The sequence below is a fragment of the Asparagus officinalis genome, chromosome 2 (assembly GCF_001876935.1).
Source record: "Asparagus officinalis chromosome 2, Aspof.V1, whole genome shotgun sequence".
NCBI lineage: Eukaryota > Viridiplantae > Streptophyta > Magnoliopsida > Asparagales > Asparagaceae > Asparagus > Asparagus officinalis.
Genome location: NC_033795.1, coordinates 84,071,728 through 84,084,598, shown reverse-complemented (window position 1 = coordinate 84,084,598; position 12,871 = coordinate 84,071,728). Strand labels below are relative to the sequence as shown.

Below are 12,871 nucleotides of genomic sequence, written 5' to 3'. Positions count from 1 at the left end.
TACTTTTTGTTAGGTTCTAAAAAAGAGAGCAGCTTTGGTGCTACTTGAATCTATTATCTAACCTTTGTGTGACTAAAGGTAAAACTAAAACCATGGTTACATTCACAGCATTTTTTTTAGAGGGTCCACAGGTTTGATCTAATTTAGTCCTTTTGATGAATTTGAGGCTATCCCTTTCTCTTGGTTCAGACACTGATGGCCTTGGATATCTATATGCTTTAGTCGGCACATGGTCCTCCTCAAATGTATCACCACCCAATGACTTTTTCCTTAAAGATCTAGAGTTAACTACCCATTTTATGTTTGTCACAAAATCAACCATGTGAGGATCATTGATCTTTTTGTGCAAGATAAGATGAGTACTCATATCCAATGTAACTAGGATAAGGGCCCAAATGCATGTACATATTTCACATATGTACTCTTCTAAAGACTCTTTGTACTCACCTCTCTATAGCATAACTAGAGTGCCAACGCTTATGCCATTGAACAGATACTGTCAATAGGACCAGGAAGTTAATATGATACCCTTTGTTTTGGGGGCCAAAAAGTATATGATGCTCAGGATGAAATTTAAAGTGCAGTTTCATTATAATTCTCGTATCTGATATAGTGTTGCTAACCATTTTATATATCATTATAAATATACGTTCTCATAAAATTATTGGACTATCATTAGCATTCACAGGGATCTTTAGTCAAACCTTCTGCAAATGCTAACGTGAAACCATTAATCAAAACTTAGACCCTTTATTTAGTTTCACATTGTAACAACATCTATATGTGTATTTGTGTGCGAAAAATCCGAGGCAACACATAGCGTTCCTCAGGAATAAGAAATAAGCTTCAGAAAAGGAGGAAAAAGAAAAAGAGGTAATGCACATGAAACACTCGAACAATAGGGGAACCTACAAGATATTTGCCATATGTGAACAGAACCATGTTCCCTTGAGAAGTATAGGCATTCCGTTGGTTTCATCATTAAATGCGCTTATTGACGCAATTATGCTCAAATAAGGAACCTCCACTTGCATCTGGAATCATGGGTTCTTAATTTTAATAATACAATGATTAGAGCATCTTAGCAACTGTTCGAATATCCCAAATCTGACAATTATATTCTTAATTAGGGGCTTTGGGGTTTGGAGCGTGCCAATGCACAAGCTCCTAACTACTTATGCTAATTAAACTAGAACAAAAATCATGGGTGTCCACACATCTTGGGTTTTTGTGCGCGCATACATGCACTTGAATGTATTGTGAACTCCCATAGAAAACAGGTTTACTGACTCACCCAGGCTTCAAAACCAGTGTTTGCCATAGAATCCCATCTTGTCTTGGATATATTTTATATAATTACATCAAAATGGGACCTGTTGTCTCAAAAATAACCGCAAGTTTGCTTTCTATGAGTAGGTGAAGAAAGTTCCTATGAGACTGGCGCTCCCATAGAAATCAAAGGACAAAGAACTAAATGATGTCAAGGAGATAGAAAAATACGCTAAACACGTACCTCTCATCCTGCTGCTTATGGTTAACATTTTCTCCTTGCTGAGCTTTCCTCATAGCAACAATAACAACCTATGGTTAAAGTTCCCTGGAACATCGGTGCTTAATATTTTTTAGAATGAACAGGTGGATGACAAGCCCCATTCCATTTTTCTCTAATACAAGTTTAACGGGGCAGACCAAAAATTAAAAAAAAAGTACATAGGAAACAAACACAAGTAGACACATCTACATTAAGAGAACACTGCAAAGAAAGATGACAAAAGGACCTATTGACAGCAAGGAAATAGCGAATAAAATACCATGGTCCGATTGGTCAGATACTGGTCCTCAGTCTCCATGTCAGTATCCTCCTCTTTATGCCTATTCCTCCCTTGAAAACCATCATGGAATCATGTAACAAGCCTTCATCCTTGTTGAGATAGTAAAGCAAATTGTCCATTCTTTCTCTATATGCGCCTGATATACTGGAACACCATAGCCATGCATTAGTAATGCAGATATACAAACCCAAGAGCTACAAGATACCAAATTATTGGAAATTCTATCACTACGTTCTCGCCAAATAAACTAAGATATCGTGGTACACGCTAGACGTAATACTCCAAATGACTCTGGAATCCTTGTGCATGTAACCGCTGCCAAGGTGACCAACAGCATACAAAGAAGGTAGTTGTGTTACTTCACAAATGTACATGAATGCCTTGCAAATATCGTTGCTAAGTTGACACAAAAACACGAGGCGATCAATTGAATCCTCATCATCCCCAGACAAGAGGCAAATGTTAGGATCGACACAAAAACACGAGGCGATCAATTGAATCCTCATCATCCCCAGACAAGAGGCAAATGTTAGGATCCTGCCACATATGTTTTCTTAAGTTATTCCAAGTAAGAATAGCGCTTTGTTTTGTTGTTAACCATATGAAAGCTCTTAAGAAGTTACTTTTATCATATGTTGCTATGCTTCATACAATGACAAAAGGGGAGGCTTTTCAATGAGGCGCCTGGGATCAATTTTGCAGCAAAAAATCAACATGCTTAATGTCAAAAGTGAATTACAAAAATGAATCAGAAGCAAAAAAGAAAAAAGAACCAGTTATTCTTCTCCGGCTATCAAATCCTTCACTTCAACATGTAAGTGTCATTTTACATAGATATACATATCATCTCAGACCCAGTTCATACAAGGATTGCTGGCAATAAAGAAATCACACTTGCTTAAAAAGAAAACACACTTTTACTAGCTTTACTATGACAATAATGGAGTGCAATTTATTGTAGGAGCACGTAACCCATTCATATCAAAAGTAAGGTTTTCTTAGCTACTGATCAGTCCATAACTAGTGTTCTTTGTTGACAAACTCGAAAGCTTTCGTACTAGCATGATTTAGGTGCTGGTCAGTCCACAAATTGTGCTCTTTGTTGATGAACTCAGCAGCTTTCCTGTCTATACTTCGTACAGCAACAAATCTTTGGCCCCTGCCTTCATTGCTCACTTGAGCCATGCTCGAATGCTTCTCATCGGCTCCAAACTCATCACCGCCTCCCTGTTGCTCCTTCTTGAAAAATGAATGCAACAATTTCCTTCCAATTCCCATTTCTTATTCCTCTGCTTTGTTGCCTACCTTTACTTCTACTCTCAGTTCCAAGTTTCAAAGGGACGTAAGAGCTTATCTTGGTTTATGAGAAAGAAATAAGCCTGTATTTATACAAGACCACCCCCCCCGCCCCCCCCCCCCCCCCAGGGCGTATAGAAAGGATTCGGATCGAATTGATTTCAAAGTTCAAGCTGTTGAATTCTGAGTTGGAAAGATAGAGCTGAACCAGAAAGATTAGGAGGCATTCCACTTCAATACTTCCGAAATGGAATACACTTCTAACTGAGTCTCCTCCAAACATTTTTATCTAGAAATGGAATATACTTCCGAAATGTTGGACTTAGAAGCTTATCTTTTTCCTCCTCCTTTCCTTCTTGCTTTACATTAATTTCATAATGTAAGTATGACTACATATATGACTACCTCAACTCAGCGATTCAAAAATTTAAAGTTTAGTCAACTTAGACGGTGAACAAGCCAAATTGATTACTACACTTAAGCTTCACACGTAATTACGGTCTAGTAAAGCCCAAATTACAAAGCCGCAGTGATAGTCGAGGAACAACATGTGGGATAAGTTTGGACATTATCTCCATGTCAAATGTCAATCTTAATTTGTTGATAATGTACTTTAGAACAAATCAATCATACTCCTAGAGATTCCTCTCTCTTTTAAGGTCCACATATCTTCTTTAAATGCATATCTCAAAGCTTTAGCTAATCTTTGGTTGTGGTAGTGATTCTGACCAGAGATATTTGGTCATCTCGTACAATCATAAAGTAGATTCCATGCATGCCCATGATTAAAACGGGGAAAAGATTGGTCGAAAATAGAGTCGTGGGCCTCTTTTTGAATGAGTGGTTATGGTATGCTGCCTACCTCTACCCTAAATTTTGCTCCAAATACCTCCCACCTTCTACAATGCTTTGTGTCTGCCATTACAGTTTCATCTATCCTCTGTAAAAAAAAAAAGACAATGTATGCTTAGCATTTCTTGTAAAATATTTATATAGAAAGGCTCTATTACCGTAAATCTGAGCCTCCGTGTTAGGTCTCACAAGGTATACTTAGAGCAATTAAAAATCGTTACAGTTTTTGTTAACGGGTAATGTCTTGTAACAAAGAGGTGACACCATGGTAAAGTTAACGATTGATAAGGGGTATATCGGATTATGCATTGCATGTGATGGTATGCCCTTGACCGGATCTTTCCCAATTAGTTGGTGTTGTTCGTAAGTATATGGCAAATCCTAGCAAACAACACTGACAAGCTTGTCAGCCGCTCTTTGTTGACAAAGGACAGTTAGACACCGAAAGTTGTCGTTTTTTTGAGAAAAATAAAAAAAGTGATGGGTCCCACAGGGTCCCGCTAATAAAATATTATTAGTGACGGGTCCCACCAATAATATTTTATTAGTATATAGTATTTTCCCAAACACTATAAATAGGGCCCTAAACTCTTAAGGAAATCTCATCCAAGAAACAACTCCTCTCATAGAAGAGTAAGAGAGAAAACACAGAGAGAGATTGTGAGAGTTCTTGGAGTGTTAAGAGAGAAAACACAGAGAGAGATTGTGAGAGTTCTTGGAGTGTATCTGATCAAGAGAGGGTGTTCTCTTTGATCGAGAGAGATTGTGAGAGTTCTTGGAGTGTATCTGATCAAGAGAGGGTGTTCTCTTTGATCTATTCTTTTAGGATATAAAAGAATTTGACGTCATCGTTACACCGCGGAGTAGCTCCGAAGGAGTGAACCACGTATATCTGTGAGTACTGTGATTGATTTTTATACATTTATTTAGTGTATTACGTCTCCGTTCGAGGCGTTATTATTGGTGTGTACCCTAACAACCAGAGCCTGATTTAAAGTATATATATCTGCTTATCATATGCTCTGTGGTTGCCACTAAAAGTAAATCCTTCACATCAGAAAATAAGTTAGATTATTATTTACTCTTTTAAGGTACTGGGCATTATTCACGAATACGATACTATTCACAAATACGGTTCGAGAAAGACGTAATCTTTCTTCATAGGATCTACAGTTAAAGACAACAGGCTTAGAATTAAGAAATTCGGCGGTCAAAATTTTAGGTATTGGAGGATACAAATAGAAGACTATTTGTACCAAAAGGATCTCCTCCTACCCCTCCAATGAGAGACGGGGAAACCTGAGAAAATAGACGATGATAAGTGAAAGGTGCTCGATCGTAAAACACTTGCCACCATCAGGCTCAACCTTCATCAGCATATGACTTACAACGTCTCGCATGCGACCACCATCAAGGAGTTGATGGAGGCCTTGGAGGTGCTAATGAGAAGCTGTCTGCTTCAAATAAGGTATACCTGATGAAGAAGCCGTTCAATCTAAAGATGCAGCAAGGAGCTCGTGTGGCGGACTTCTTGAACGAATTTCAGGCTGTGGTGCAACAGCTTGCTACAGTAGATCTTAAGTTCGACAATGAGATCCAAGCTCTTCAGCTACTTTCCTGTCTACCAGATTCATGGAAGAATATGGTGATGGCGGTGAGCAACGCTAATGGCAATGACAAGATGAAGCTCGACACAGTGGTTGGGGTAATTCTGGATGAAGAATCTCGCTGTAAAGTCTCAGGAACTGAGGCCTCTAGCAGTGGGAGTGCTCTGCATGTCGAGGCACGAGGACGTGCGCAGAAGAAGGGTAGGGAACAACGAGGCCAATCAAAATCCAGAGGGAAGTTTAAAGGGCCAAACTCGAATGGTTACCGTGAAAGAAAGTGCTTCAGATGCAGAAAGAAGGATCACTTTGTACGGGACTGTAGAGTTTCTGTTCCAGCATCAGCAGAGGATGATCGGGCTGATGGTGTAGTCAATCTCATACACGAGACGGATTCGGATGTGCTTCTCCTATTCCTTGAAGACAAAAGTGATGCGTGGGTCATCGACTCTGGCGCATCTTTCCATGCAACCTCATAACAAAAGTTGCATTCATTGTTCGTGAAGGACTTGGGGACAGTCTATCTTGGTGACGATCAACCTTGCAAGGTTTCCGAGAAGAAAAATTATACCCTCAAGATGGAGGGCGGGACCACCTTGATGTTGAACGACGTTCGATATGTACCGGATCTCAGGCAAAATCTTATATCAGTCGGGCAACTGACTGACTCCGGTTATAGAGTATCCTTCGAGCAGAGAAGCTGGAAGGTGTCTAAGGGTGCCCTGGTGGTGGCATATGGCAAACGCGAGGAGTCTCTCTATATCGCCAACGGGAAGATCGACCACTTGCTTGCTGCAGGACAAGCATCATCATCGTCATTCGTCAACTGCATGAGTTGGCATCGACGACTTGGCCACATGAGCGAGAAGGGGATGCAAATTATGGCCGCATGAGAGAGGCTTTCGGGTCTAAACAAGATCGATCTGACTTTCTGTGAGTACTGCATCCTAGGCAAACAAAAGAAGGTGAGCTTCAACAAGACCGGACCGACTCTAAAACTACAGAAATTAGAGTTGGTGCACACTGACATGTTAGGACCTGCGCAAGTCTCATCTGTTAGAAATTCTCTTTACTTTGTCACTTTTATTGATGATGCTACTAGAAAATTATGGATGTTCTTCTTAAAGCACAAGTCAGATGTTTTCATCGTCTTCAAGAAGTGGCTTGTCAGTGTGGAGAACGAAATAGGTAATAAGCTGAAGTGCCTAAAATTTGATAATGGAGGTGAATATTGCAGCCAGGTGAAGGAAATCTCGTGCTTATTACATGCAAAATATGTAGCGGAATACTGTGTATAATTATACTAAGCATGTAGAGAGCATGAAATACATAATAGGACCATCCTAATTAAATCTAACATGATCCCTATATTAAAGAGAACATACAAGAGTTAGAAAGTCATACTTTCGAAGCGTGATTCGATGAAGGATCGAACAACCCCTAGCTCTTGCTCCTTGTAGTAGTAAATCTCCTCGTAGTGGATCTCTAAGTCTTCAAGTGAGCTTGATAAAATTGGAGTCTTCTTAAGACACAAGGCGAAAAGTCATACTTCCTCTTACTCAAAGATTGCTAGAGTTTAGTAAGAGGTATGTCTCTCTTCTTTATTCTCTTATGAAAAAAAAAACACTTAGCCAATTTTTTATTAACCTTTCCATAAGAGAGAGAGAGAGAGAGCTCATATATGTAGAGTGAGATATGTCATGACTCATCTCATGAGTCATGCCATGAGTCATCTAAATGTAATGATTCCTTTCATGAGTCATGCAATGACTTATCTCATGAGTCATGTAAAGAGTTATGAAGAATCAAAACTATATGCTAAAACCATATTTCCAAACCATACCACTTTAATGACTCATCTCATGACTCATTAATCAAGGTATAATAAAGTGTGTATTTCTTAAATGAAAATACCACATCAATACATTATTTTATAAATACGGTATTTCGTAATTTTTCAATCATTGACTAGTAAGTAATAAGTCATCATATGACCAAAAAGTTAATGAGTTGACCAAAAGTCAAATGTTGACCAAAAAGTCAACTAGTTGACTAAAAGTTAACTTTATGGAAAAAATACTGGAATTTATTTCCTAAGCACATAGCATTCCGATTTTACCGATATACATAACCGTTTATGTGTATCCGGTAAATTCATATATGCGTATCAATCATACGCATCACTCTATAAATTGTGTTTTATATCATTCAAGTACACGTTTGGTGTGACTCTAGGGCCCAACTTAAGAACTCGACAGTGGATGATATCCACAAATACAACAGAGGTGCTAGCTACATATGAAGACTACATGGGTATAAGTTATGATAAATGTCTACAAGATGCTAACACAATTTTATTAGGATCACTCAGTGATAATATTGTACAATCCGATCTCTTCGTCAAACCATGTCAAACTATCGAGCCTAGGGTATGGAAAACTGTCAAACCCTAATAGCTCGATAAACCATGTCAAACTATCGAGCCTAGGGTATGGAAAACTGTCAAACCCTAATAGCTCGATTAGTGTTTGTTGATATTAGGGTATGGAAAACTGTCAAACCCTAATAGCTCGATTAGTGTTTGTTGATATTAAACTCATAACCTATAATATCTAACTGACACTCAGTTTATCTTATTTACCTTAGCCAATAATTTTCTAGATATAGTTATATCAAACAATCTTATGACATCAACCCCTTATACTGGGAGAGACGAATCTCATCTTGGCATCTCAATATCTACTTATGTCTCGGGATACACCCAACAAGAACCGTTATGCACAACTTAATGAGAACTATGATTAGGTAAAAGTCTAACTATACCTATACTGACATGTAAAATATTGCACTCATGCCTCGGGTCAAGAGACTACTATGTACTATATCACTTGAGAACTTTTATTTAACGTTAAGTATAATTACCAACTAGATATTCTCAGTGAGTCGTTCAGTCAACTCATTCACTAATGAGTCACCTGTATACTATATCTTAATGTCTCACATCAATAATCTAAGAGATGGATCATCATCCTACCAAAGGAGAAATAGAGTATACACTAGTCTTCCCAAAGTGATGATGTCTTATTTCAACACTTCATTGATTAGGAATATTTTAGAATATATGTTAGTGATAAATCAGATCTTTTCATTACGATCATATCCGAAATATCTGATAGTCTAGTATCATTCTAAGGACTTTATCTGTATTAAAATACATTACGATCATATCCGAAATATCTGATAGTCTAGTATCATTCTAAGGACTTTATCTGTATTAAAATACCAGATAAATCTGACCAAAATAATAAGGACTTTATCTGTATTAAAATACCAGATAAATCTGACCAAAATAGCATACTATCATTTTGAATAAGAATATTATATTCATATAGGTCATGTTATAATATATAATTATTGCTTGCAGGGCACCTATATCTAACACTAGAAGTTTGAGAACTTCTGCTCGTCCCATGAGATTAGGAGACTGAAGACCGTCCTAGGCACACCTCAGCACAACGGAGTGACGGAACGTATGAATCGTACTATCTTAAAGCGTGCCAGAAGTATGAGCATCCATTCCGGATTGCCCAAGAGCTTTTGGGCTGAAGCTGTCAATACTGCTGCATACTTGATCAACCGTAGGCCATCCGCGGCTTTCAGTTATGGGATACCTGAAGAGACTTGGATTGGAAAGAAGCTGAAGCTAGAGTACTTACGAGTATTTGGTTGTGACGCATATGTCATGACCAATCCTGCAGACCAGTCAAAGCTTAATCCAAAGTCAAAGAAGCTCTCTTTCATCGGCTATGGAGGAGATGAGTATGGGTACCGTTTCTGGGATCACGATACGCGCAAGGTGGTGCGCAGTCGTGACGTCGTGTTCCATGAGAATGCGGTGTACAAGACCAAAGAGGTGAGTGGGAGTCAGCTATCTCCTCCTCTTTTCCCAGATATTACTGACAGTGAGGACAGTGGTGAGATACCAATCAGCATAGAAGATGGAGACCGAGAGAACGTACAGAATGCATAGCAGCAGGATCCAGCAGAGTTTCTGATCGTAATTCGTAAAGCTCCAAGAAATCCAAGGGTGTCAAAGAGGTACCTTTCCATCATGAATTATCTTCTCCTGACTGACAATGATGAGCCAGAGAGCTATGAGGAGGTACAGCAGACCGACAAAGCTCGGGGCGAGTGGGAGTCTGCCAGGAGGAAGAAATAAAGTCCTTAATGAAGAATGGGACTTGGGAGCTTGTAAAGCTTCCAAGGGGGCGAAAGGCTCTTCACAATCGGTGGATTTATCGGGTCAATAATAAAGCCGAAGGACGGAGACGTTACAAGGTGATGTTTGTACTGAAGGTCTATGAGTAGAAAACAGGGATAGACTATTCTGATGTTTTTACTCCCGTCGTCAAGTTGACCACAATCCGGACTGTACTGAGCATTGTAGCAGTTCGAGATCTCCATCTAGAGAAGATGGATGTGAAGACGGTATTTCTTCATGGAGATTTGGAGGAAGAGATCTATATGCATCAACCAGTGGGTTTCGAAGAACGAGACAGGGAGGGCCTCGTGTGTCGCCTACGTAAGAGCTTATATGATTTGAAGCAAGCTCCGCGACAGTGGTACATGAAGTTTGAGAACTTTATGGAGAATAATGATTTTCTCAAATGTGACACAGACCACTGCTGCTTCATCATCCAGAGATATGACCAATCTTATGTGATACTCTTGATTTATGTTGATGACATGTTGATTGTAGGGCCCGACTTGGCCTGCATTGAGGAACTCAAGGGGCTTCTCTCCGAGTGCTTCGAGATGAAGGATTTGGGTTCAGTACACCAGATTCTGGGGATGAGGATCATCAGAGATAGATCAGCACGGAGGCTGAGGTTGTCTCAGAAGGCCTACATTGAGAAGATTCTTAAAAAGTTTGACATGGAGAAAGCTAAACCAGTGGGCTCGCCGTTTGTAAGCTATTTCAAGCTATCGAAGACCCAACCACCTAAAACTGCTAAAGATCATGAGTTCATGGCCAACATACAATATGTATCTGCCGTCAAGAGTTTGATATATGAGATGGTGTGCACGAGGTCAGATATTGCACAATGAGTGGGAGTTGTGAGCCGCTTCATGAGCAATCCAAGGAAACAACACTGGGATGCGATCAAGTGGCTTCTATGCTACTTGAGAAGCTCGTCCGACCGTTGTCTTGCATATGGCAGGACAAATTTACAGCTAGAGGGTTTTTGTGATGCAGACTACGCAGGGGATATAGACTCAAGAAGGAGCACGAGCGGCTACATCTTCATCTTGGGTGGTGGAGCGATAAGTTGGAGATCCAAGTTACAGGATACTATGGCTTTGTCGACAACCGAAACCGAGTACGTGTCTGCAGCAAAAGCAACAAAGGAGTTTTTATGGTTGAAGGCTTTTCTTCTCGAGCTTGGAGTAAGCTTTGAGAAATACTTCATCCACTGCGACAGTCAAAGTGTCATTCACTTGTCAGAGAACGACGCATTCCATGCTCGGACCAAGCATGTTGACGTGAAGCACTATGTCATACGGAGATGGAAAAGCAGGAACGAGTTCAAGCTTGTAAAGATTGATACGAGGTACAATCCAGCTGATATGCTGACCAAGCCAGTTCCGCTCGAGAAGGTGAGGCTGTGTGCAGCCTCATATGGCATCCATTGAGAATGTTGAGGACAGTGCAAGACGCCAAAGATACAAGACATCCAGATGATGCAATCAAGAATGGTGTGAAGATATGATTGATACTCAATCAAATCTTCAAGTGGGAGATTGTCAGCCGCTCTTTATTGACAAAGGACAGTTACGCATCAAAAGTTGCCATTTTTTGAGAAAAATGAAAAATATGGTGGGTCCCACCGAGTCTCGTTAATAAAATATTATTAATGATGGGTCCCACTAATAATATTTTATTAGTGCATAGTATTTTCTCAAATACTATAAATAGGGTCCTAAACTCTTAAAGAAATCTTATCGCAGAAACAACTCCTCTCATAAAAGAGTAAGAGAGAAAACACAGAGAGAGATTATGAGAGTTCTTAGAGTGTATATGATCAAGAGAGGATATTCTCTTTGATCTATTCTTTTGGGATATAAAAGAATTTAGCGTCGTCGTTGTACCGTGGAGTAGCTCCAAAGGAGTGAACCACATATATCTGTGAATACTGTGATTGATTTTTGTGCCTTTATTTTGTGTATTACGTCTACGTTCGAGGTGTTATTATTGGTGTGTACCCTAACAAAGCTAGCTGTAAAATAGATCCTCAAATACTTGAAGGGAACTTCAGGTGTTGGCTTCGTGTTTGATGGGAATAGTGGTACAAATTGCATTGCTACTAGATATGTTGACTGAGATTTTACAGGTGATTTGGATAAGCATAGATCGACTGTAGGTTATGTTTTTACTCTTTTGAGAGGTTCTATCTGTCGGAGATCAATGCTACAACCTACAATTGCTTTGTCCACTATAGAAGCGAAGCTCATTGCGGCTACAGAAGCTGTCAAGAAAGCAATATGGTTGAGTTTGGTGAATTAGGAGTTTAGCAAAAAAATTAGCCTTGTTCATTGTGATAGCCAAAGCGCAATTCATTTGGCTAAGCACCCAGTCTTCAATTCAAAATCGAAGCACATTGAGATTCGATATCACTTCATTAGAGAGATTGTAGAGGAACGTAAAGTAGTCTTGAAGAAGGTTGATACCAAGAATAATCCAGCGGATATGTTGACGAAGTCATTATCAGTAATCAAGTTCAAGCTGTGCTTAGACTAGTTTCATTTCCTAGACATTGAGGCGCCATAGGGCGCATTTGCAAAGGCATTGGCAACACGCTATTGAGAAAGTGAAGAACCCATTCGGGATTTTGAGTCATGGTAGAGATTTGTTGACAAACATGCCTCAAATCCCTTAATCCTCATTAACTTTGGATTCTAATGCAACTAGAATTTCCTAGCTGCAGTTGCATTGAAGCACATTGGATAGTAGAGGCCCAGATTCGAATTAGTACCAACAGTAATTCTTTGGGTTCTCCTTTTTAAGTATCGACAAATAGATCGCGTTAGGCACACGAGGAATCTCCGATCAAAGCGGTTGCAGACCGCTATTGACGGAGAGAAAGGCTGGCAAAAAAATTGTAGTTGAGGAAGTTGTAAACAGAACTTAACTATGGTGACACCTACCCTATTAAGCTCTCAAGGGCTCACGCCCAGTCTTCCTATCCAATCGTTAGAATTTAAGTTGCTGAAGAATTATCGGAAGTC

General features: G+C 39.6%; 1 protein-coding gene across 1 annotated transcript in view; it reads right to left on the bottom strand.

Annotated features, from left to right (window-relative positions):
- The window catches only part of LOC109831945, a 17,268-nt gene that overhangs the window by 2,934 nt on the left and 1,463 nt on the right, over positions 1-12,871 (bottom strand). Inside the window, exon 2 of the mRNA XM_020399432.1 lies at positions 1,812-1,976. The gene's annotated coding sequence lies outside the window, so the exon portion shown is untranslated. The remainder of the gene's footprint in view (positions 1-1,811; positions 1,977-12,871) is intronic.